The following is a 20,630-nucleotide window of genomic DNA, read 5'->3' as shown; positions in this document are numbered from 1 at the left end:
TCATGGATCTAGTTGAGGAGGACATGAAGAGGGTTGCTGTGACAGAGGAGAATGCTAGGGGCAGGGTGAGATGGAGGCAGATGATCCACTCTGGCAACCCCCAAGAAGAACAGGCTCAAAGAAGAAGCCAGCATCACTCCAGGCTTCTACCAAAGTGTTACGCAGCCCCTCGTGGGGGATCTGGAGTAGATTTCCCTGCGTCGATACACTAGCGCTCAGCTCGCATTTTGTCCATCCAGACTACATGGTCACAGAATAAATTCCCAATTCTGCTGGCAAAGAAACTGCAGCCATGAGATGAGGTGGCCGAGAGGTTAAGGCGATGTACTGCTAATCCATTGTGCTCTGCACGCGTGGGTTCGAATCCCATCCTCGTCGAGTCCTCTTTCTACTTATCTTAATGCATGTTGTGAGATTGGCTGCCAAAGTAGGCATGATGCAATGCCTCAGCTCTTCTTTGGCTCAGTACTCCCTATAGTTCACCATGTGGTCTTGTTGCACAGGTCACGTTAAAGAGAATGGTCTGCTAATACAATGGCCAAAAGATACTTTGTTTCCAGAATAGTCAGTACTCCAAACGAACGCATGTGGCTTCCTTTGGCAAATGTTTATTTGCACGTCTCCTCTGAGTACCTTTCAGGTACTGTCAGGTTAACGCTGGCTTTAAACCTCATCAGTGTTTGTCCATCTGAGGTGATTGTCTCCCCTCTTACCTTCACAATACTGGCCGATGGCAGCCAAGAGTCACGCAGCAATGCCCCCAGTCCAGTCTGACATCTCTTTTTCTCCAGAAGCAGCTGAAAGGTGCTTCCACAAACGGTGACAGTCTCCCAGCATAATGTGTAGTGCCCAGACTAGAGTTGGTCCTTAATGTCTCGTATGCGCAGTGATTCTACCACGGGGTCTTGTTGTAGTTGGCATGCCCAGAAACCCATGAAGGCGAGGCGTCCTTTTTAGATCCGCCGGAGTTAAAGGTCCATATGACAAGATGAAGCTACAATCCCCAACCGACAAAGGGGAATTAGCTCAAATGGGAGAGCGCTCGCTTCGCATGCGAGAGGTAGCGGGATCGATACCCGCATTCTCCAGTGACCCTTTGCACATCCCCGAGATGCCCACCAGCAGGTTCTGTAGCCAGTCCATTGGTTTTGTCTCATTATGTCTATGACTTTACTCATTATACTCACTTTTCAAGGCTTTGTGTCATCACTTCAGGGAAGCATTCAAAGGAAAAGAAAAAGTAATGTTGTCGTGTAAATAAGAATGCTAGGGGTGCTAGACCAATGGCAAAGGAAAAGCCTTATAGTGAGTTCAAGGTGAGCCTTGACACTAAGCATGGAGAAAGGGACTTGTACCAATTGGTATGGCAGAGAGATGAAGCTGGAAAGGATGGACAGCAGTTTAAAGTCATTAAGGGTGGAAATGGTAATGTGCTAACAAGGGAAGGAGTACTTTGAAGGGAAGATGTGGGTGGAGACCAAATAAAGGGGTGATTGTGACACCAGGATAGCAGCAGGTGTGAAAGGCAAGCTTTACAGGACGGTGGTGAGAACTGCTCTGATGTATTGTTTTATGACTGTGGCACGGAGGAAAAGACGAGAGGCCGAGATGGAGTTGTCAGAGTTGAAGATGGTAAGTTTTTTATGTTGGGAGTGTCCAGGATGGAAAAAGATTAGAACTGACTATGTCAGAGGGACAGCTGGGGTTGAGCGGTTTGGAGACAAAGTTAGACCGGTAAGGCTGCGGTGGTTTGGAAATGTGCAGAGGAGGAAAATAAGATATACTGGGAAAAGGGTGTAAAATATGGAGCTGCTAGGCAGGAGGAAAAGAAAAATACAGAAGAGAAAGTTCATGGATCTAGTTGAGGAGGACATGAAGAGGGTTGCTGTGACAGAGGAGAATGCTAGGGGCAGGGTGAGATGGAGGCAGATGATCCACTCTGGCAACCCCCAAGAAGAACAGGCTCAAAGAAGAAGCCAGCATCACTCCAGGCTTCTACCAAAGTGTTACGCAGCCCCTCGTGGGGGATCTGGAGTAGATTTCCCTGCGTCGATACACTAGCGCTCAGCTCGCATTTTGTCCATCCAGACTACATGGTCACAGAATAAATTCCCAATTCTGCTGGCAAAGAAACTGCAGCCATGAGATGAGGTGGCCGAGAGGTTAAGGCGATGTACTGCTAATCCATTGTGCTCTGCACGCGTGGGTTCGAATCCCATCCTCGTCGAGTCCTCTTTCTACTTATCTTAATGCATGTTGTGAGATTGGCTGCCAAAGTAGGCATGATGCAATGCCTCAGCTCTTCTTTGGCTCAGTACTCCCTATAGTTCACCATGTGGTCTTGTTGCACAGGTCACGTTAAAGAGAATGGTCTGCTAATACAATGGCCAAAAGATACTTTGTTTCCAGAATAGTCAGTACTCCAAACGAACGCATGTGGCTTCCTTTGGCAAATGTTTATTTGCACGTCTCCTCTGAGTACCTTTCAGGTACTGTCAGGTTAACGCTGGCTTTAAACCTCATCAGTGTTTGTCCATCTGAGGTGATTGTCTCCCCTCTTACCTTCACAATACTGGCCGATGGCAGCCAAGAGTCACGCAGCAATGCCCCCAGTCCAGTCTGACATCTCTTTTTCTCCAGAAGCAGCTGAAAGGTGCTTCCACAAACGGTGACAGTCTCCCAGCATAATGTGTAGTGCCCAGACTAGAGTTGGTCCTTAATGTCTCGTATGCGCAGTGATTCTACCACGGGGTCTTGTTGTAGTTGGCATGCCCAGAAACCCATGAAGGCGAGGCGTCCTTTTTAGATCCGCCGGAGTTAAAGGTCCATATGACAAGATGAAGCTACAATCCCCAACCGACAAAGGGGAATTAGCTCAAATGGGAGAGCGCTCGCTTCGCATGCGAGAGGTAGCGGGATCGATACCCGCATTCTCCAGTGACCCTTTGCACATCCCCGAGATGCCCACCAGCAGGTTCTGTAGCCAGTCCATTGGTTTTGTCTCATTATGTCTATGACTTTACTCATTATACTCACTTTTCAAGGCTTTGTGTCATCACTTCAGGGAAGCATTCAAAGGAAAAGAAAAAGTAATGTTGTCGTGTAAATAAGAATGCTAGGGGTGCTAGACCAATGGCAAAGGAAAAGCCTTATAGTGAGTTCAAGGTGAGCCTTGACACTAAGCATGGAGAAAGGGACTTGTACCAATTGGTATGGCAGAGAGATGAAGCTGGAAAGGATGGACAGCAGTTTAAAGTCATTAAGGGTGGAAATGGTAATGTGCTAACAAGGGAAGGAGTACTTTGAAGGGAAGATGTGGGTGGAGACCAAATAAAGGGGTGATTTGTGACACCAGGATAGCAGCAGGTGTGAAAGGCAAGCTTTACAGGACGGTGGTGAGAACTGCTCTGATGTATTGTTTTATGACTGTGGCACGGAGGAAAAGACGAGAGGCCGAGATGGAGTTGTCAGAGTTGAAGATGGTAAGTTTTTTTATGTTGGGAGTGTCCAGGATGGAAAAAGATTAGAACTGACTATGTCAGAGGGACAGCTGCGGTTGAGCGGTTTGGAGACAAAGTTAGACCGGTAAGGCTGCGGTGGTTTGGAAATGTGCAGAGGAGGAAAATAAGATATACTGGGAAAAGGGTGTAAAATATGGAGCTGCTAGGCAGGAGGAAAAGAAAAATACAGAAGAGAAAGTTCATGGATCTAGTTGAGGAGGACATGAAGAGGGTTGCTGTGACAGAGGAGAATGCTAGGGGCAGGGTGAGATGGAGGCAGATGATCCACTCTGGCAACCCCCAAGAAGAACAGGCTCAAAGAAGAAGCCAGCATCACTCCAGGCTTCTACCAAAGTGTTACGCAGCCCCTCGTGGGGGATCTGGAGTAGATTTCCCTGCGTCGATACACTTGCGCTCAGCTTGCATTTTGTCCATCCAGACTACATGGTCACAGAATAAATTCCCAATTCTGCTGGCAAAGAAACTGCAGCCACGAGATGAGGTGGCCGAGAGGTTAAGGCGATGGACTGCTAATCCATTGTGCTCTGCACGCGTGGGTTCGAATCCCATCCTCGTCGAGTCCTCTTTCTACTTATCTTAATGCATGTTGTGAGATTGGCTGCCAAAGTAGGCATGATGCAATGCCTCAGCTCTTCTTTGGCTCAGTACTCCCTATAGTTCACCATGTGGTCTTGTTGCACAGGTCACGTTAAAGAGAATGGTCTGCTAATACAATGGCCAAAAGATACTTTGTTTCCAGAATAGTCAGTGCTCCAAACGAACGCATGTGGCTTCCTTTGGCAAATGTTTATTTGCACGTCTCCTCTGAGTACCTTTCAGGTACTGTCAGGTTAACGCTGGCTTTAAACCTCATCAGTGTTTGTCCATCTGAGGTGATTGTCTCCCCTCTTACCTTCACAATACTGGCCCATGGCAGCCAAGAGTCACGCAGCAATGCCCCCAGTCCAGTCTGACATCTCTTTTTCTCCAGAAGCAGCTGAAAGGTGCTTCCACAAACGGTGACAGTCTCCCAGCATAATGTGTAGTGCCCAGACTAGAGTTGGTCCTTAATGTCTCGTATGCGCAGTGATTCTACCACGGGGTCTTGTTGTAGTTGGCATGCCCAGAAACCCATGAAGGCGAGGCGTCCTTTTTAGATCTGCCGGAGTTAAAGGTCCATATGACAAGATGAAGCTACAATCCCCAACCGACAAAGGGGAATTAGCTCAAATGGGAGAGCGCTCGCTTTGCATGCGAGAGGTAGCGGGATCGATACCCGCATTCTCCAGTGACCCTTTGCACATCCCCGAGATGCCCACCAGCAAATTCTGCATCCAATCCATTGGTTTTGTCTCATTATGTCTATGACTTTACTCATTATACTCACTTTTCAAGGCTTTGTGTCATCACTTCAGGGAAGCATTCAAAGGAAAAGGAAGGAAAAGAAAAAGTAATGTTGTCGTGTAAATAAGAATGCTAGGGGTGCTAGACCAATGGCAAAGGAAAAGCCTTATAGTGAGTTCAAGGTGAGCCTTGACACTAAGCATGGAGAAAGGGACTTGTACCAATTGGTATGGCAGAGAGATGAAGCTGGAAAGGATGGACAGCAGTTTAAAGTCATTAAGGGTGGAAATGGTAATGTGCTAACAAGGGAAGGAGTACTTTGAAGGGAAGATGTGGGTGGAGACCAAATAAAGGGGTGATTTGTGACACCAGGATAGCAGCAGGTGTGAAAGGCAAGCTTTACAGGACGGTGGTGAGAACTGCTCTGATGTATTGTTTTATGACTGTGGCACGGAGGAAAAGACGAGAGGCCGAGATGGAGTTGTCAGAGTTGAAGATGGTAAGTTTTTTTATGTTGGGAGTGTCCAGGATGGAAAAAGATTAGAACTGACTATGTCAGAGGGACAGCTGGGGTTGAGCGGTTTGGAGACAAAGTTAGACCGGTAAGGCTGCGGTGGTTTGGAAATGTGCAGAGGAGGAAAATAAGATATACTGGGAAAAGGGTGTAAAATATGGAGCTGCTAGGCAGGAGGAAAAGAAAAATACAGAAGAGAAAGTTCATGGATCTAGTTGAGGAGGACATGAAGAGGGTTGCTGTGACAGAGGAGAATGCTAGGGGCAGGGTGAGATGGAGGCAGATGATCCACTCTGGCAACCCCCAAGAAGAACAGGCTCAAAGAAGAAGCCAGCATCACTCCAGGCTTCTACCAAAGTGTTACGCAGCCCCTCGTGGGGGATCTGGAGTAGATTTCCCTGCGTCGATACACTAGCGCTCAGCTCGCATTTTGTCCATCCAGACTACATGGTCACAGAATAAATTCCCAATTCTGCTGGCAAAGAAACTGCAGCCACGAGATGAGGTGGCCGAGAGGTTAAGGCGATGGACTGCTAATCCATTGTGCTCTGCACGCGTGGGTTCGAATCCCATCCTCGTCGAGTCCTCTTTCTACTTATCTTAATGCATGTTGTGAGATTGGCTGCCAAAGTAGGCATGATGCAATGCCTCAGCTCTTCTTTGGCTCAGTACTCCCTATAGTTCACCATGTGGTCTTGTTGCACAGGTCACGTTAAAGAGAATGGTCTGCTAATACAATGGCCAAAAGATACTTTGTTTCCAGAATAGTCAGTGCTCCAAACGAACGCATGTGGCTTCCTTTGGCAAATGTTTATTTGCACGTCTCCTCTGAGTACCTTTCAGGTACTGTCAGGTTAACGCTGGCTTTAAACCTCATCAGTGTTTGTCCATCTGAGGTGATTGTCTCCCCTCTTACCTTCACAATACTGGCCCATGGCAGCCAAGAGTCACGCAGCAATGCCCCCAGTCCAGTCTGACATCTCTTTTTCTCCAGAAGCAGCTGAAAGGTGCTTCCACAAACGGTGACAGTCTCCCAGCATAATGTGTAGTGCCCAGACTAGAGTTGGTCCTTAATGTCTCGTATGCGCAGTGATTCTACCACGGGGTCTTGTTGTAGTTGGCATGCCCAGAAACCCATGAAGGCGAGGCGTCCTTTTTAGATCCGCCGGAGTTAAAGGTCCATATGACAAGATGAAGCTACAATCCCCAACCGACAAAGGGGAACTAGCTCAAATGGGAGAGCGCTCGCTTCGCATGCGAGAGGTAGCGGGATCGATACCCGCATTCTCCAGTGACCCTTTGCACATCCCCGAGCAGCCCACCAGCAGGTTCTGTAGCCAGTCCATTGGTTTTGTCTCATTATGTCTATGACTTTACTCATTATACTCACTTTTCAAGGCTTTGTGTCATCACTTCAGGGAAGCATTCAAAGGAAAAGAAAAAGTAATGTTGTCGTGTAAATAAGAATGCTAGGGGTGCTAGACCAATGGCAAAGGAAAAGCCTTATAGTGAGTTCAAGGTGAGCCTTGACACTAAGCATGGAGAAAGGGACTTGTACCAATTGGTATGGCAGAGAGATGAAGCTGGAAAGGATGGACAGCAGTTTAAAGTCATTAAGGGTGGAAATGGTAATGTGCTAACAAGGGAAGGAGTACTTTGAAGGGAAGATGTGGGTGGAGACCAAATAAAGGGGTGATTGTGACACCAGGATAGCAGCAGGTGTGAAAGGCAAGCTTTACAGGACGGTGGTGAGAACTGCTCTGATGTATTGTTTTATGACTGTGGCACGGAGGAAAAGACGAGAGGCCGAGATGGAGTTGTCAGAGTTGAAGATGGTAAGTTTTTTTATGTTGGGAGTGTCCAGGATGGAAAAAGATTAGAACTGACTATGTCAGAGGGACAGCTGGGGTTGAGCGGTTTGGAGACAAAGTTAGACCGGTAAGGCTGCGGTGGTTTGGAAATGTGCAGAGGAGGAAAATAAGATATACTGGGAAAAGGGTGTAAAATATGGAGCTGCTAGGCAGGAGGAAAAGAAAAATACAGAAGAGAAAGTTCATGGATCTAGTTGAGGAGGACATGAAGAGGGTTGCTGTGACAGAGGAGAATGCTAGGGGCAGGGTGAGATGGAGGCAGATGATCCACTCTGGCAACCCCCAAGAAGAACAGGCTCAAAGAAGAAGCCAGCATCACTCCAGGCTTCTACCAAAGTGTTACGCAGCCCCTCGTGGGGGATCTGGAGTAGATTTCCCTGCGTCGATACACTAGCGCTCAGCTCGCATTTTGTCCATCCAGACTACATGGTCACAGAATAAATTCCCAATTCTGCTGGCAAAGAAACTGCAGCCACGAGATGAGGTGGCCGAGAGGTTAAGGCGATGGACTGCTAATCCATTGTGCTCTGCACGCGTGGGTTCGAATCCCATCCTCGTCGAGTCCTCTTTCTACTTATCTTAATGCATGTTGTGAGATTGGCTGCCAAAGTAGGCATGATGCAATGCCTCAGCTCTTCTTTGGCTCAGTACTCCCTATAGTTCACCATGTGGTCTTGTTGCACAGGTCACGTTAAAGAGAATGGTCTGCTAATACAATGGCCAAAAGATACTTTGTTTCCAGAATAGTCAGTACTCCAAACGAACGCATGTGGCTTCCTTTGGCAAATGTTTATTTGCACGTCTCCTCTGAGTACCTTTCAGGTACTGTCAGGTTAACGCTGGCTTTAAACCTCATCAGTGTTTGTCCATCTGAGGTGATTGTCTCCCCTCTTACCTTCACAATACTGGCCGATGGCAGACAAGAGTCACGCAGCAATGCCCCCAGTCCAGTCTGACATCTCTTTTTCTCCAGAAGCAGCTGAAAGGTGCTTCCACAAACGGTGACAGTCTCCCAGCATAATGTGTAGTGCCCAGACTAGAGTTGGTCCTTAATGTCTCGTATGCGCAGTGATTCTACCACGGGGTCTTGTTGTAGTTGGCATGCCCAGAAACCCATGAAGGCGAGGCGTCCTTTTTAGATCCGCCGGAGTTAAAGGTCCATATGACAAGATGAAGCTACAATCCCCAACCGTCAAAGGGGAATTAGCTCAAATGGGAGAGCGCTCGCTTAGCATGCGAGAGGTAGCGGGATCGATACCCGCATTCTCCAGTGACCCTTTGCACATCCCCGAGATGCCCACCAGCAAATTCTGCATCCAATCCATTGGTTTTGTCTCATTATGTCTATGACTTTACTCATTATACTCACTTTTCAAGGCTTTGTGTCATCACTTCAGGGAAGCATTCAAAGGAAAAGGAAGGAAAAGAAAAAGTAATGTTGTCGTGTAAATAAGAATGCTAGGGGTGCTAGACCAATGGCAAAGGAAAAGCCTTATAGTGAGTTCAAGGTGAGCCTTGACACTAAGCATGGAGAAAGGGACTTGTACCAATTGGTATGGCAGAGAGATGAAGCTGGAAAGGATGGACAGCAGTTTAAAGTCATTAAGGGTGGAAATGGTAATGTGCTAACAAGGGAAGGAGTACTTTGAAGGGAAGATGTGGGTGGAGACCAAATAAAGGGGTGATTGTGACACCAGGATAGCAGCAGGTGTGAAAGGCAAGCTTTACAGGACGGTGGTGAGAACTGCTCTGATGTATTGTTTTATGACTGTGGCACGGAGGAAAAGACGAGAGGCCGAGATGGAGTTGTCAGAGTTGAAGATGGTAAGTTTTTTTATGTTGGGAGTGTCCAGGATGGAAAAAGATTAGAACTGACTATGTCAGAGGGACAGCTGCGGTTGAGCGGTTTGGAGACAAAGTTAGACCGGTAAGGCTGCGGTGGTTTGGAAATGTGCAGAGGAGGAAAATAAGATATACTGGGAAAAGGGTGTAAAATATGGAGCTGCTAGGCAGGAGGAAAAGAAAAATACAGAAGAGAAAGTTCATGGATCTAGTTGAGGAGGACATGAAGAGGGTTGCTGTGACAGAGGAGAATGCTAGGGGCAGGGTGAGATGGAGGCAGATGATCCACTCTGGCAACCCCCAAGAAGAACAGGCTCAAAGAAGAAGCCAGCATCACTCCAGGCTTCTACCAAAGTGTTACGCAGCCCCTCGTGGGGGATCTGGAGTAGATTTCCCTGCGTCGATACACTAGCGCTCAGCTCGCATTTTGTCCATCCAGACTACATGGTCACAGAATAAATTCCCAATTCTGCTGGCAAAGAAACTGCAGCCACGAGATGAGGTGGCCGAGAGGTTAAGGCGATGGACTGCTAATCCATTGTGCTCTGCACGCGTGGGTTCGAATCCCATCCTCGTCGAGTCCTCTTTCTACTTATCTTAATGCATGTTGTGAGATTGGCTGCCAAAGTAGGCATGATGCAATGCCTCAGCTCTTCTTTGGCTCAGTACTCCCTATAGTTCACCATGTGGTCTTGTTGCACAGGTCACGTTAAAGAGAATGGTCTGCTAATACAATGGCCAAAAGATACTTTGTTTCCAGAATAGTCAGTGCTCCAAACGAACGCATGTGGCTTCCTTTGGCAAATGTTTATTTGCACGTCTCCTCTGAGTACCTTTCAGGTACTGTCAGGTTAACGCTGGCTTTAAACCTCATCAGTGTTTGTCCATCTGAGGTGATTGTCTCCCCTCTTACCTTCACAATACTGGCCGATGGCAGCCAAGAGTCACGCAGCAATGCCCCCAGTCCAGTCTGACATCTCTTTTTCTCCAGAAGCAGCTGAAAGGTGCTTCCACAAACGGTGACAGTCTCCCAGCATAATGTGTAGTGCCCAGACTAGAGTTGGTCCTTAATGTCTCGTATGCGCAGTGATTCTACCACGGGGTCTTGTTGTAGTTGGCATGCCCAGAAACCAATGAAGGCGAGGCGTCCTTTTTAGATCTGCCGGAGTTAAAGTTCCATATGACAAGATGAAGCTACAATCCCCAACCGTCAAAGGGGAATTAGCTCAAATGGGAGAGCGCTCGCTTAGCATGCGAGAGGTAGCGGGATCGATACCCGCATTCTCCAGTGACCCTTTGCACATCCCCGAGATGCCCACCAGCAAATTCTGCATCCAATCCATTGGTTTTGTCTCATTATGTCTATGACTTTACTCATTATACTCACTTTTCAAGGCTTTGTGTCATCACTTCAGGGAAGCATTCAAAGGAAAAGGAAGGAAAAGAAAAAGTAATGTTGTCGTGTAAATAAGAATGCTAGGGGTGCTAGACCAATGGCAAAGGAAAAGCCTTATAGTGAGTTCAAGGTGAGCCTTGACACTAAGCATGGAGAAAGGGACTTGTACCAATTGGTATGGCAGAGAGATGAAGCTGGAAAGGATGGACAGCAGTTTAAAGTCATTAAGGGTGGAAATGGTAATGTGCTAACAAGGGAAGGAGTACTTTGAAGGGAAGATGTGGGTGGAGACCAAATAAAGGGGTGATTGTGACACCAGGATAGCAGCAGGTGTGAAAGGCAAGCTTTACAGGACGGTGGTGAGAACTGCTCTGATGTATTGTTTTATGACTGTGGCACGGAGGAAAAGACGAGAGGCCGAGATGGAGTTGTCAGAGTTGAAGATGGTAAGTTTTTTTATGTTGGGAGTGTCCAGGATGGAAAAAGATTAGAACTGACTATGTCAGAGGGACAGCTGGGGTTGAGCGGTTTGGAGACAAAGTTAGACCGGTAAGGCTGCGGTGGTTTGGAAATGTGCAGAGGAGGAAAATAAGATATACTGGGAAAAGGGTGTAAAATATGGAGCTGCTAGGCAGGAGGAAAAGAAAAATACAGAAGAGAAAGTTCATGGATCTAGTTGAGGAGGACATGAAGAGGGTTGCTGTGACAGAGGAGAATGCTAGGGGCAGGGTGAGATGGAGGCAGATGATCCACTCTGGCAACCCCCAAGAAGAACAGGCTCAAAGAAGAAGCCAGCATCACTCCAGGCTTCTACCAAAGTGTTACGCAGCCCCTCGTGGGGGATCTGGAGTAGATTTCCCTGCGTCGATACACTAGCGCTCAGCTCGCATTTTGTCCATCCAGACTACATGGTCACAGAATAAATTCCCAATTCTGCTGGCAAAGAAACTGCAGCCACGAGATGAGGTGGCCGAGAGGTTAAGGCGATGGACTGCTAATCCATTGTGCTCTGCACGCGTGGGTTCGAATCCCATCCTCGTCGAGTCCTCTTTCTACTTATCTTAATGCATGTTGTGAGATTGGCTGCCAAAGTAGGCATGATGCAATGCCTCAGCTCTTCTTTGGCTCAGTACTCCCTATAGTTCACCATGTGGTCTTGTTGCACAGGTCACGTTAAAGAGAATGGTCTGCTAATACAATGGCCAAAAGATACTTTGTTTCCAGAATAGTCAGTACTCCAAACGAACGCATGTGGCTTCCTTTGGCAAATGTTTATTTGCACGTCTCCTCTGAGTACCTTTCAGGTACTGTCAGGTTAACGCTGGCTTTAAACCTCATCAGTGTTTGTCCATCTGAGGTGATTGTCTCCCCTCTTACCTTCACAATACTGGCCCATGGCAGCCAAGAGTCACGCAGCAATGCCCCCAGTCCAGTCTGACATCTCTTTTTCTCCAGAAGCAGCTGAAAGGTGCTTCCACAAACGGTGACAGTCTCCCAGCATAATGTGTAGTGCCCAGACTAGAGTTGGTCCTTAATGTCTCGTATGCGCAGTGATTCTACCACGGGGTCTTGTTGTAGTTGGCATGCCCAGAAACCCATGAAGGCGAGGCGTCCTTTTTAGATCCGCCGGAGTTAAAGGTCCATATGACAAGATGAAGCTACAATCCCCAACCGTCAAAGGGGAATTAGCTCAAATGGGAGAGCGCTCGCTTAGCATGCGAGAGGTAGCGGGATCGATACCTGCATTCTCCAGTAACCCTTTGCACATCCCCGAGATGCCCACCAGCAAATTCTGCATCCAATCCATTGGTTTTGTCTCATTATGTCTATGACTTTACTCATTATACTCACTTTTCAAGGCTTTGTGTCATCACTTCAGGGAAGCATTCAAAGGAAAAGGAAGGAAAAGAAAAAGTAATGTTGTCGTGTAAATAAGAATGCTAGGGGTGCTAGACCAATGGCAAAGGAAAAGCCTTATAGTGAGTTCAAGGTGAGCCTTGACACTAAGCATGGAGAAAGGGACTTGTACCAATTGGTATGGCAGAGAGATGAAGCTGGAAAGGATGGACAGCAGTTTAAAGTCATTAAGGGTGGAAATGGTAATGTGCTAACAAGGGAAGGAGTACTTTGAAGGGAAGATGTGGGTGGAGACCAAATAAAGGGGTGATTTGTGACACCAGGATAGCAGCAGGTGTGAAAGGCAAGCTTTACAGGACGGTGGTGAGAACTGCTCTGATGTATTGTTTTATGACTGTGGCACGGAGGAAAAGACGAGAGGCCGAGATGGAGTTGTCAGAGTTGAAGATGGTAAGTTTTTTTATGTTGGGAGTGTCCAGGATGGAAAAAGATTAGAACTGACTATGTCAGAGGGACAGCTGGGGTTGAGCGGTTTGGAGACAAAGTTAGACCGGTAAGGCTGCGGTGGTTTGGAAATGTGCAGAGGAGGAAAATAAGATATACTGGGAAAAGGGTGTAAAATATGGAGATGCTAGGCAGGAGGAAAAGAAAAATACAGAAGAGAAAGTTCATGGATCTAGTTGAGGAGGACATGAAGAGGGTTGCTGTGACAGAGGAGAATGCTAGGGGCAGGGTGAGATGGAGGCAGATGATCCACTCTGGCAACCCCCAAGAAGAACAGGCTCAAAGAAGAAGCCAGCATCACTCCAGGCTTCTACCAAAGTGTTACGCAGCCCCTCGTGGGGGATCTGGAGTAGATTTCCCTGCGTCGATACACTAGCGCTCAGCTCGCATTTTGTCCATCCAGACTACATGGTCACAGAATAAATTCCCAATTCTGCTGGCAAAGAAACTGCAGCAATGAGATGAGGTGGCCGAGAGGTTAAGGCGATGGACTGCTAATCCATTGTGCGCTGCACGCGTGGGTTCGAATCCCATCCTCGTCGAGTCCTCTTTCTACTTATCTTAATGCATGTTGTGAGATTGGCTGCCAAAGTAGGCATGATGCAATGCCTCAGCTCTTCTTTGGCTCAGTACTCCCTATAGTTCACCATGTGGTCTTGTTGCACAGGTCACGTTAAAGAGAATGGTCTGCTAATACAATGGCCAAAAGATACTTTGTTTCCAGAATAGTCAGTGCTCCAAACGAACGCATGTGGCTTCCTTTGGCAAATGTTTATTTGCACGTCTCCTCTGAGTACCTTTCAGGTACTGTCAGGTTAACGCTGGCTTTAAACCTCATCAGTGTTTGTCCATCTGAGGTGATTGTCTCCCCTCTTACCTTCACAATACTGGCCCATGGCAGCCAAGAGTCACGCAGCAATGCCCCCAGTCCAGTCTGACATCTCTTTTTCTCCAGAAGCAGCTGAAAGGTGCTTCCACAAACGGTGACAGTCTCCCAGCATAATGTGTAGTGCCCAGACTAGAGTTGGTCCTTAATGTCTCGTATGCGCAGTGATTCTACCACGGGGTCTTGTTGTAGTTGGCATGCCCAGAAACCCATGAAGGCGAGGCGTCCTTTTTAGATCCGCCGGAGTTAAAGGTCCATATGACAAGATGAAGCTACAATTCCCAACCGACAAAGGGGAAATAGCTCAAATGGGAGAGCCCTCGCTTAGCATGCGAGAGGTAGCGGGATCGATACCCGCATTCTCCAGTGACCCTTTGCACATCCCCGAGATGCCCACCAGCAAATTCTGCATCCAATCCATTGGTTTTGTCTCATTATGTCTATGACTTTACTCATTATTCTCACTTTTCAAGGCTTTGTGTCATCACTTCAGGGAAGCATTCAAAGGAAAAGAAAAAGTAATGTTGTCGTGTAAATAAGAATGCTAGGGGTGCTAGACCAATGGCAAAGGAAAAGCCTTATAGTGAGTTCAAGGTGAGCCTTGACACTAAGCATGGAGAAAGGGACTTGTACCAATTGGTATGGCAGAGAGATGAAGCTGGAAAGGATGGACAGCAGTTTAAAGTCATTAAGGGTGGAAATGGTAATGTGCTAACAAGGGAAGGAGTACTTTGAAGGGAAGATGTGGGTGGAGACCAAATAAAGGGGTGATTTGTGACACCAGGATAGCAGCAGGTGTGAAAGGCAAGCTTTACAGGACGGTGGTGAGAACTGCTCTGATGTATTGTTTTATGACTGTGGCATGGAGGAAAAGACGAGAGGCCGAGATGGAGTTGTCAGAGTTGAAGATGGTAAGTTTTTTTATGTTGGGAGTGTCCAGGATGGAAAAAGATTAGAACTGACTATGTCAGAGGGACAGCTGCGGTTGAGCGGTTTGGAGACAAAGTTAGACCGGTAAGGCTGCGGTGGTTTGGAAATGTGCAGAGGAGGAAAATAAGATATACTGGGAAAAGGGTGTAAAATATGGAGCTGCTAGGCAGGAGGAAAAGAAAAATACAGAAGAGAAAGTTCATGGATCTAGTTGAGGAGGACATGAAGAGGGTTGCTGTGACAGAGGAGAATGCTAGGGGCAGGGTGAGATGGAGGCAGATGATCCACTCTGGCAACCCCCAAGAAGAACAGGCTCAAAGAAGAAGCCAGCATCACTCCAGGCTTCTACCAAAGTGTTACGCAGCCCCTCGTGGGGGATCTGGAGTAGATTTCCCTGCGTCGATACACTAGCGCTCAGCTCGCATTTTGTCCATCCAGACTACATGGTCACAGAATAAATTCCCAATTCTGCTGGCAAAGAAACTGCAGCAATGAGATGAGGTGGCCGAGAGGTTAAGGCGATGGACTGCTAATCCATTGTGCTCTGCACGCGTGGGTTCGAATCCCATCCTCGTCGAGTCCTCTTTCTACTTATCTTAATGCATGTTGTGAGATTGGCTGCCAAAGTAGGCATGATGCAATGCCTCAGCTCTTCTTTGGCTCAGTACTCCCTATAGTTCACCATGTGGTCTTGTTGCACAGGTCACGTTAAAGAGAATGGTCTGCTAATACAATGGCCAAAAGATACTTTGTTTCCAGAATAGTCAGTGCTCCAAACGAACGCATGTGGCTTCCTTTGGCAAATGTTTATTTGCACGTCTCCTCTGAGTACCTTTCAGGTACTGTCAGGTTAACGCTGGCTTTAAACCTCATCAGTGTTTGTCCATCTGAGGTGATTGTCTCCCCTCTTACCTTCACAATACTGGCCCATGGCAGCCAAGAGTCACGCAGCAATGCCCCCAGTCCAGTCTGACATCTCTTTTTCTCCAGAAGCAGCTGAAAGGTGCTTCCACAAACGGTGACAGTCTCCCAGCATAATGTGTAGTGCCCAGACTAGAGTTGGTCCTTAATGTCTCGTATGCGCAGTGATTCTACCACGGGGTCTTGTTGTAGTTGGCATGCCCAGAAACCCATGAAGGCGAGGCGTCCTTTTTAGATCCCCCGGAGTTAAAGGTCCATATGACAAGATGAAGCTACAATCCTCAACCGCCAAAGGGGAATTAGCTCAAATGGGAGAGCGCTCGCTTCGCATGCGAGAGGTAGCGGGATCGATACCCGCATTCTCCAGTGACCATTTGCACATCCCCGAGATGCTCACCAGCAGGTTCTGTAGCCAGTCCATTGGTTTTGTCTCATTATGTCTATGACTTTACTCATTATACTCACTTTTCAAGGCTTTGTGTCATCACTTCAGGGAAGCATTCAAAGGAAAAGAAAAAGTAATGTTGTCGTGTAAATAAGAATGCTAGGGGTGCTAGACCAATGGCAAAGGAAAAGCCTTATAGTGAGTTCAAGGTGAGCCTTGACACTAAGCATGGAGAAAGGGACTTGTACCAATTGGTATGGCAGAGAGATGAAGCTGGAAAGGATGGACAGCAGTTTAAAGTCATTAAGGGTGGAAATGGTAATGTGCTAACAAGGGAAGGAGTACTTTGAAGGGAAGATGTGGGTGGAGACCAAATAAAGGGGTGATTGTGACACCAGGATAGCAGCAGGTGTGAAAGGCAAGCTTTACAGGACGGTGGTGAGAACTGCTCTGATGTATTGTTTTATGACTGTGGCACGGAGGAAAAGACGAGAGGCCGAGATGGAGTTGTCAGAGTTGAAGATGGTAAGTTTTTTATGTTGGGAGTGTCCAGGATGGAAAAAGATTAGAACTGACTATGTCAGAGGGACAGCTGGGGTTGAGCGGTTTGGAGACAAAGTTAGACCGGTAAGGCTGCGGTGGTTTGGAAATGTGCAGAGGAGGAAAATAAGATATACTGGGAAAAGGGTGTAAAATATGGAGCTGCTAGGCAGGAGGAAAAGAAAAATACAGAAGAGAAAGTTCATGGATCTAGTTGAGGAGGACATGAAGAGGGTTGCTGTGACAGAGGAGAATGCTAGGGGCAGGGTGAGATGGAGGCAGATGATCCACTCTGGCAACCCCCAAGAAGAACAGGCTCAAAGAAGAAGCCAGCATCACTCCAGGCTTCTACCAAAGTGTTACGCAGCCCCTCGTGGGGGATCTGGAGTAGATTTCCCTGCGTCGATGCGCTCAGCTCGCATTTTGTCCATCCAGACTACATGGTCACAGAATAAATTCCCAATTCTGCTGGCAAAGAAACTGCAGCAATGAGATGAGGTGGCCGAGAGGTTAAGGCGATGGACTGCTAATCCATTGTGCTCTGCACGCGTGGGTTCGAATCCCATCCTCGTCGAGTCCTCTTTCTACTTATCTTAATGCATGTTGTGAGATTGGCTGCCAAAGTAGGCATGATGCAATGCCTCAGCTCTTCTTTGGCTCAGTACTCCCTATAGTTCACCATGTGGTCTTGTTGCACAGGTCACGTTAAAGAGAATGGTCTGCTAATACAATGGCCAAAAGATACTTTGTTTCCAGAATAGTCAGTACTCCAAACGAACGCATGTGGCTTCCTTTGGCAAATGTTTATTTGCACGTCTCCTCTGAGTACCTTTCAGGTACTGTCAGGTTAACGCTGGCTTTAAACCTCATCAGTGTTTGTCCATCTGAGGTGATTGTCTCCCCTCTTACCTTCACAATACTGGCCGATGGCAGCCAAGAGTCACGCAGCAATGCCCCCAGTCCAGTCTGACATCTCTTTTTCTCCAGAAGCAGCTGAAAGGTGCTTCCACAAACGGTGACAGTCTCCCAGCATAATGTGTAGTGCCCAGACTAGAGTTGGTCCTTAATGTCTCGTATGCGCAGTGATTCTACCACGGGGTCTTGTTGTAGTTGGCATGGCCAGAAACCCATGAAGGCGAGGCGTCCTTTTTAGATCTGCCGGAGTTAAAGGTCCATATGACAAGATGAAACTACAATCCCCAACCGACAAAGGGGAATTAGCTCAAATGGGAGAGCGCTCGCTTAGCATGCGAGAGGTAGCGGGATCGATACCCGCATTCTCCAGTGACCCTTTGCACATCCCCGAGATGCCCACCAGCAAATTCTGCATCCAATCCATTGGTTTTGTCTCATTATGTCTATGACTTTACTCATTATTCTCACTTTTCAAGGCTTTGTGTCATCACTTCAGGGAAGCATTCAAAGGAAAAGAAAAAGTAATGTTGTCGTGTAAATAAGAATGCTAGGGGTGCTAGACCAATGGCAAAGGAAAAGCCTTATAGTGAGTTCAAGGTGAGCCTTGACACTAAGCATGGAGAAAGGGACTTGTACCAATTGGTATGGCAGAGAGATGAAGCTGGAAAGGATGGACAGCAGTTTAAAGTCATTAAGGGTGGAAATGGTAATGTGCTAACAAGGGAAGGAGTACTTTGAAGGGAAGATGTGGGTGGAGACCAAATAAAGGGGTGATTGTGACACCAGGATAGCAGCAGGTGTGAAAGGCAAGCTTTACAGGACGGTGGTGAGAACTGCTCTGATGTATTGTTTTATGACTGTGGCACGGAGGAAAAGACGAGAGGCCGAGATGGAGTTGTCAGAGTTGAAGATGGTAAGTTTTTTTATGTTGGGAGTGTCCAGGATGGAAAAAGATTAGAACTGACTATGTCAGAGGGACAGCTGCGGTTGAGCGGTTTGGAGACAAAGTTAGACCGGTAAGGCTGCGGTGGTTTGGAAATGTGCAGAGGAGGAAAATAAGATATACTGGGAAAAGGGTGTAAAATATGGAGCTGCTAGGCAGGAGGAAAAGAAAAATACAGAAGAGAAAGTTCATGGATCTAGTTGAGGAGGACATGAAGAGGGTTGCTGTGACAGAGGAGAATGCTAGGGGCAGGGTGAGATGGAGGCAGATGATCCACTCTGGCAACCCCCAAGAAGAACAGGCTCAAAGAAGAAGCCAGCATCACTCCAGGCTTCTACCAAAGTGTTACGCAGCCCCTCGTGGGGGATCTGGAGTAGATTTCCCTGCGTCGATACACTAGCGCTCAGCTCGCATTTTGTCCATCCAGACTACATGGTCACAGAATAAATTCCCAATTCTGCTGGCAAAGAAACTGCAGCAATGAGATGAGGTGGCCGAGAGGTTAAGGCGATGGACTGCTAATCCATTGTGCTCTGCACGCGTGGGTTCGAATCCCATCCTCGTCGAGTCCTCTTTCTACTTATCTTAATGCATGTTGTGAGATTGGCTGCCAAAGTAGGCATGATGCAATGCCTCAGCTCTTCTTTGGCTCAGTACTCCCTATAGTTCACCATGTGGTCTTGTTGCACAGGTCACGTTAAAGAGAATGGTCTGCTAATACAATGGCCAAAAGATACTTTGTTTCCAGAATAGTCAGTACTCCAAACGAACGCATGTGGCTTCCTTTGGCAAATGTTTATTTGCACGTCTCCTCTGAGTACCTTTCAGGTACTGTCAGGTTAACGCTGGCTTTAAACCTCATCAGTGTTTGTCCATCTGAGGTGATTGTCTCCCCTCTTACCTTCACAATACTGGCCGATGGCAGCCAAGAGTCACGCAGCAATGCCCCCAGTCCAGTCTGACATCTCTTTTTCTCCAGAAGCAGCTGAAAGGTGCTTCCACAAACGGTGACAGTCTCCCAGCATAATGTGTAGTGCCCAGACTAGAGTTGGTCCTTAATGTCTCGTATGCGCAGTGATTCTACCACGGGGTCTTGTTGTAGTTGGCATGCCCAGAAACCCATGAAGGCGAGGCGTCCTTTTTAGATCCCCCGGAGTTAAAGGTCCATATGACAAGATGAAGCTACAATCCCCAACCGCCAAAGGGGAATTAGCTCAAATGGGAGAGCGCTCGCTTCGCATGCGAGAGGTAGCGGGATCGATACCCGCATTCTCCAGTGACCATTTGCACATCCCCGAGATGCTCACCAGCAGGTTCTGCATCCAATCCATTGGTTTTGTCTCATTATGTCTATGACTTTACTCATTATACTCACTTTTCAAGGCTTTGTGTCATCACTTCAGGGAAGCATTCAAAGGAAAAGGAAGGAAAAGAAAAAGTAATGTTGTCGTGTAAATAAGAATGCTAGGGGTGCTAGACCAATGGCAAAGGAAAAGCCTTATAGTGAGTTCAAGGTGAGCCTTGACACTAAGCATGGAGAAAGGGACTTGTACCAATTGGTATGGCAGAGAGATGAAGCTGGAAAGGATGGACAGCAGTTTAAAGTCATTAAGGGTGGAAATGGTAATGTGCTAACAAGGGAAGGAGTACTTTGAAGGGAAGATGTGGGTGGAGACCAAATAAAGGGGTGATTGTGACACCAGGATAGCAGCAGGTGTGAAAGGCAAGCTTTACAGGACGGTGGTGAGAACTGCTCTGATGTATTGTTTTATGACTGTGGCACGGAGGAAAAGACGAGAGGCCGAGATGGAGTTGTCAGAGTTGAAGATGGTAAGTTTTTTTATGTTGGGAGTGTCCAGGATGGAAAAAGATTAGAACTGACTATGTCAGAGGGACAGCTGGGGTTGAGCGGTTTGGAGACAAAGTTAGACCGGTAAGGCTGCGGTGGTTTGGAAATGTGCAGAGGAGGAAAATAAGATATACTGGGAAAAGGGTGTAAAATATGGAGCTGCTAGGCAGGAGGAAAAGAAAAATACAGAAGAGAAAGTTCATGGATCTAGTTGAGGAGGACATGAAGAGGGTTGCTGTGACAGAGGAGAATGCTAGGGGCAGGGTGAGATGGAGGCAGATGATCCACTCTGGCAACCCCCAAGAAGAACAGGCTCAAAGAAGAAGCCAGCATCACTCCAGGCTTCTACCAAAGTGTTACGCAGCCCCTCGTGGGGGATCTGGAGTAGATTTCCCTGCGTCGATACACTAGCGCTCAGCTCGCATTTTGTCCA

General features: G+C 47.4%; 19 non-coding genes across 19 annotated transcripts; all 19 read left to right on the top strand.

Moving 5' to 3' along the window:
* Window positions 1-296: 296 nt before the first annotated feature.
* On the top strand, window positions 297-378 carry trnas-gcu (transfer RNA serine (anticodon GCU)). Its single transcript has one exon. It is a non-coding gene; the product is annotated as a tRNA-Ser (tRNA).
* Window positions 379-1,015: 637 nt separating this feature from the next.
* trnaa-cgc (transfer RNA alanine (anticodon CGC)) lies at window positions 1,016-1,088 on the top strand. Its single transcript has one exon. It is a non-coding gene; the product is annotated as a tRNA-Ala (tRNA).
* A 1,057-nt stretch (window positions 1,089-2,145) lies between these two features.
* Window positions 2,146-2,227, top strand: trnas-gcu (transfer RNA serine (anticodon GCU)). Its single transcript has one exon. It is a non-coding gene; the product is annotated as a tRNA-Ser (tRNA).
* A 637-nt stretch (window positions 2,228-2,864) lies between these two features.
* On the top strand, window positions 2,865-2,937 carry trnaa-cgc (transfer RNA alanine (anticodon CGC)). Its single transcript has one exon. It is a non-coding gene; the product is annotated as a tRNA-Ala (tRNA).
* Window positions 2,938-3,996: 1,059 nt separating this feature from the next.
* On the top strand, window positions 3,997-4,078 carry trnas-gcu (transfer RNA serine (anticodon GCU)). Its single transcript has one exon. It is a non-coding gene; the product is annotated as a tRNA-Ser (tRNA).
* A 637-nt stretch (window positions 4,079-4,715) lies between these two features.
* trnaa-ugc (transfer RNA alanine (anticodon UGC)) lies at window positions 4,716-4,788 on the top strand. The gene has a single exon. It is a non-coding gene; the product is annotated as a tRNA-Ala (tRNA).
* Window positions 4,789-5,857: 1,069 nt separating this feature from the next.
* trnas-gcu (transfer RNA serine (anticodon GCU)) lies at window positions 5,858-5,939 on the top strand. Its single transcript has one exon. It is a non-coding gene; the product is annotated as a tRNA-Ser (tRNA).
* A 1,768-nt stretch (window positions 5,940-7,707) lies between these two features.
* trnas-gcu (transfer RNA serine (anticodon GCU)) lies at window positions 7,708-7,789 on the top strand. Its single transcript has one exon. It is a non-coding gene; the product is annotated as a tRNA-Ser (tRNA).
* Window positions 7,790-8,426: 637 nt separating this feature from the next.
* trnaa-agc (transfer RNA alanine (anticodon AGC)) lies at window positions 8,427-8,499 on the top strand. Its single transcript has one exon. It is a non-coding gene; the product is annotated as a tRNA-Ala (tRNA).
* A 1,068-nt stretch (window positions 8,500-9,567) lies between these two features.
* On the top strand, window positions 9,568-9,649 carry trnas-gcu (transfer RNA serine (anticodon GCU)). Its single transcript has one exon. It is a non-coding gene; the product is annotated as a tRNA-Ser (tRNA).
* Window positions 9,650-10,286: 637 nt separating this feature from the next.
* trnaa-agc (transfer RNA alanine (anticodon AGC)) lies at window positions 10,287-10,359 on the top strand. The gene has a single exon. It is a non-coding gene; the product is annotated as a tRNA-Ala (tRNA).
* A 1,068-nt stretch (window positions 10,360-11,427) lies between these two features.
* trnas-gcu (transfer RNA serine (anticodon GCU)) lies at window positions 11,428-11,509 on the top strand. Its single transcript has one exon. It is a non-coding gene; the product is annotated as a tRNA-Ser (tRNA).
* A 1,779-nt stretch (window positions 11,510-13,288) lies between these two features.
* trnas-gcu (transfer RNA serine (anticodon GCU)) lies at window positions 13,289-13,370 on the top strand. The gene has a single exon. It is a non-coding gene; the product is annotated as a tRNA-Ser (tRNA).
* A 1,769-nt stretch (window positions 13,371-15,139) lies between these two features.
* trnas-gcu (transfer RNA serine (anticodon GCU)) lies at window positions 15,140-15,221 on the top strand. Its single transcript has one exon. It is a non-coding gene; the product is annotated as a tRNA-Ser (tRNA).
* Window positions 15,222-15,858: 637 nt separating this feature from the next.
* On the top strand, window positions 15,859-15,931 carry trnaa-cgc (transfer RNA alanine (anticodon CGC)). Its single transcript has one exon. It is a non-coding gene; the product is annotated as a tRNA-Ala (tRNA).
* Window positions 15,932-16,982: 1,051 nt separating this feature from the next.
* Window positions 16,983-17,064, top strand: trnas-gcu (transfer RNA serine (anticodon GCU)). The gene has a single exon. It is a non-coding gene; the product is annotated as a tRNA-Ser (tRNA).
* Window positions 17,065-17,701: 637 nt separating this feature from the next.
* On the top strand, window positions 17,702-17,774 carry trnaa-agc (transfer RNA alanine (anticodon AGC)). Its single transcript has one exon. It is a non-coding gene; the product is annotated as a tRNA-Ala (tRNA).
* A 1,058-nt stretch (window positions 17,775-18,832) lies between these two features.
* Window positions 18,833-18,914, top strand: trnas-gcu (transfer RNA serine (anticodon GCU)). The gene has a single exon. It is a non-coding gene; the product is annotated as a tRNA-Ser (tRNA).
* Window positions 18,915-19,551: 637 nt separating this feature from the next.
* On the top strand, window positions 19,552-19,624 carry trnaa-cgc (transfer RNA alanine (anticodon CGC)). The gene has a single exon. It is a non-coding gene; the product is annotated as a tRNA-Ala (tRNA).
* The last annotated feature ends 1,006 nt before the right edge of the window (window positions 19,625-20,630 follow it).

The sequence above is a fragment of the Astatotilapia calliptera genome, chromosome 3, assembly GCF_964374335.1.
Source record: "Astatotilapia calliptera chromosome 3, fAstCal68.1, whole genome shotgun sequence".
In the NCBI taxonomy this organism is placed as follows: Eukaryota; Metazoa; Chordata; class Actinopteri; order Cichliformes; family Cichlidae; genus Astatotilapia; species Astatotilapia calliptera.
The sequence above is the reverse complement of the archived record's forward strand: the minus strand, read 5'-3'. Positions and strand labels throughout refer to the sequence as shown.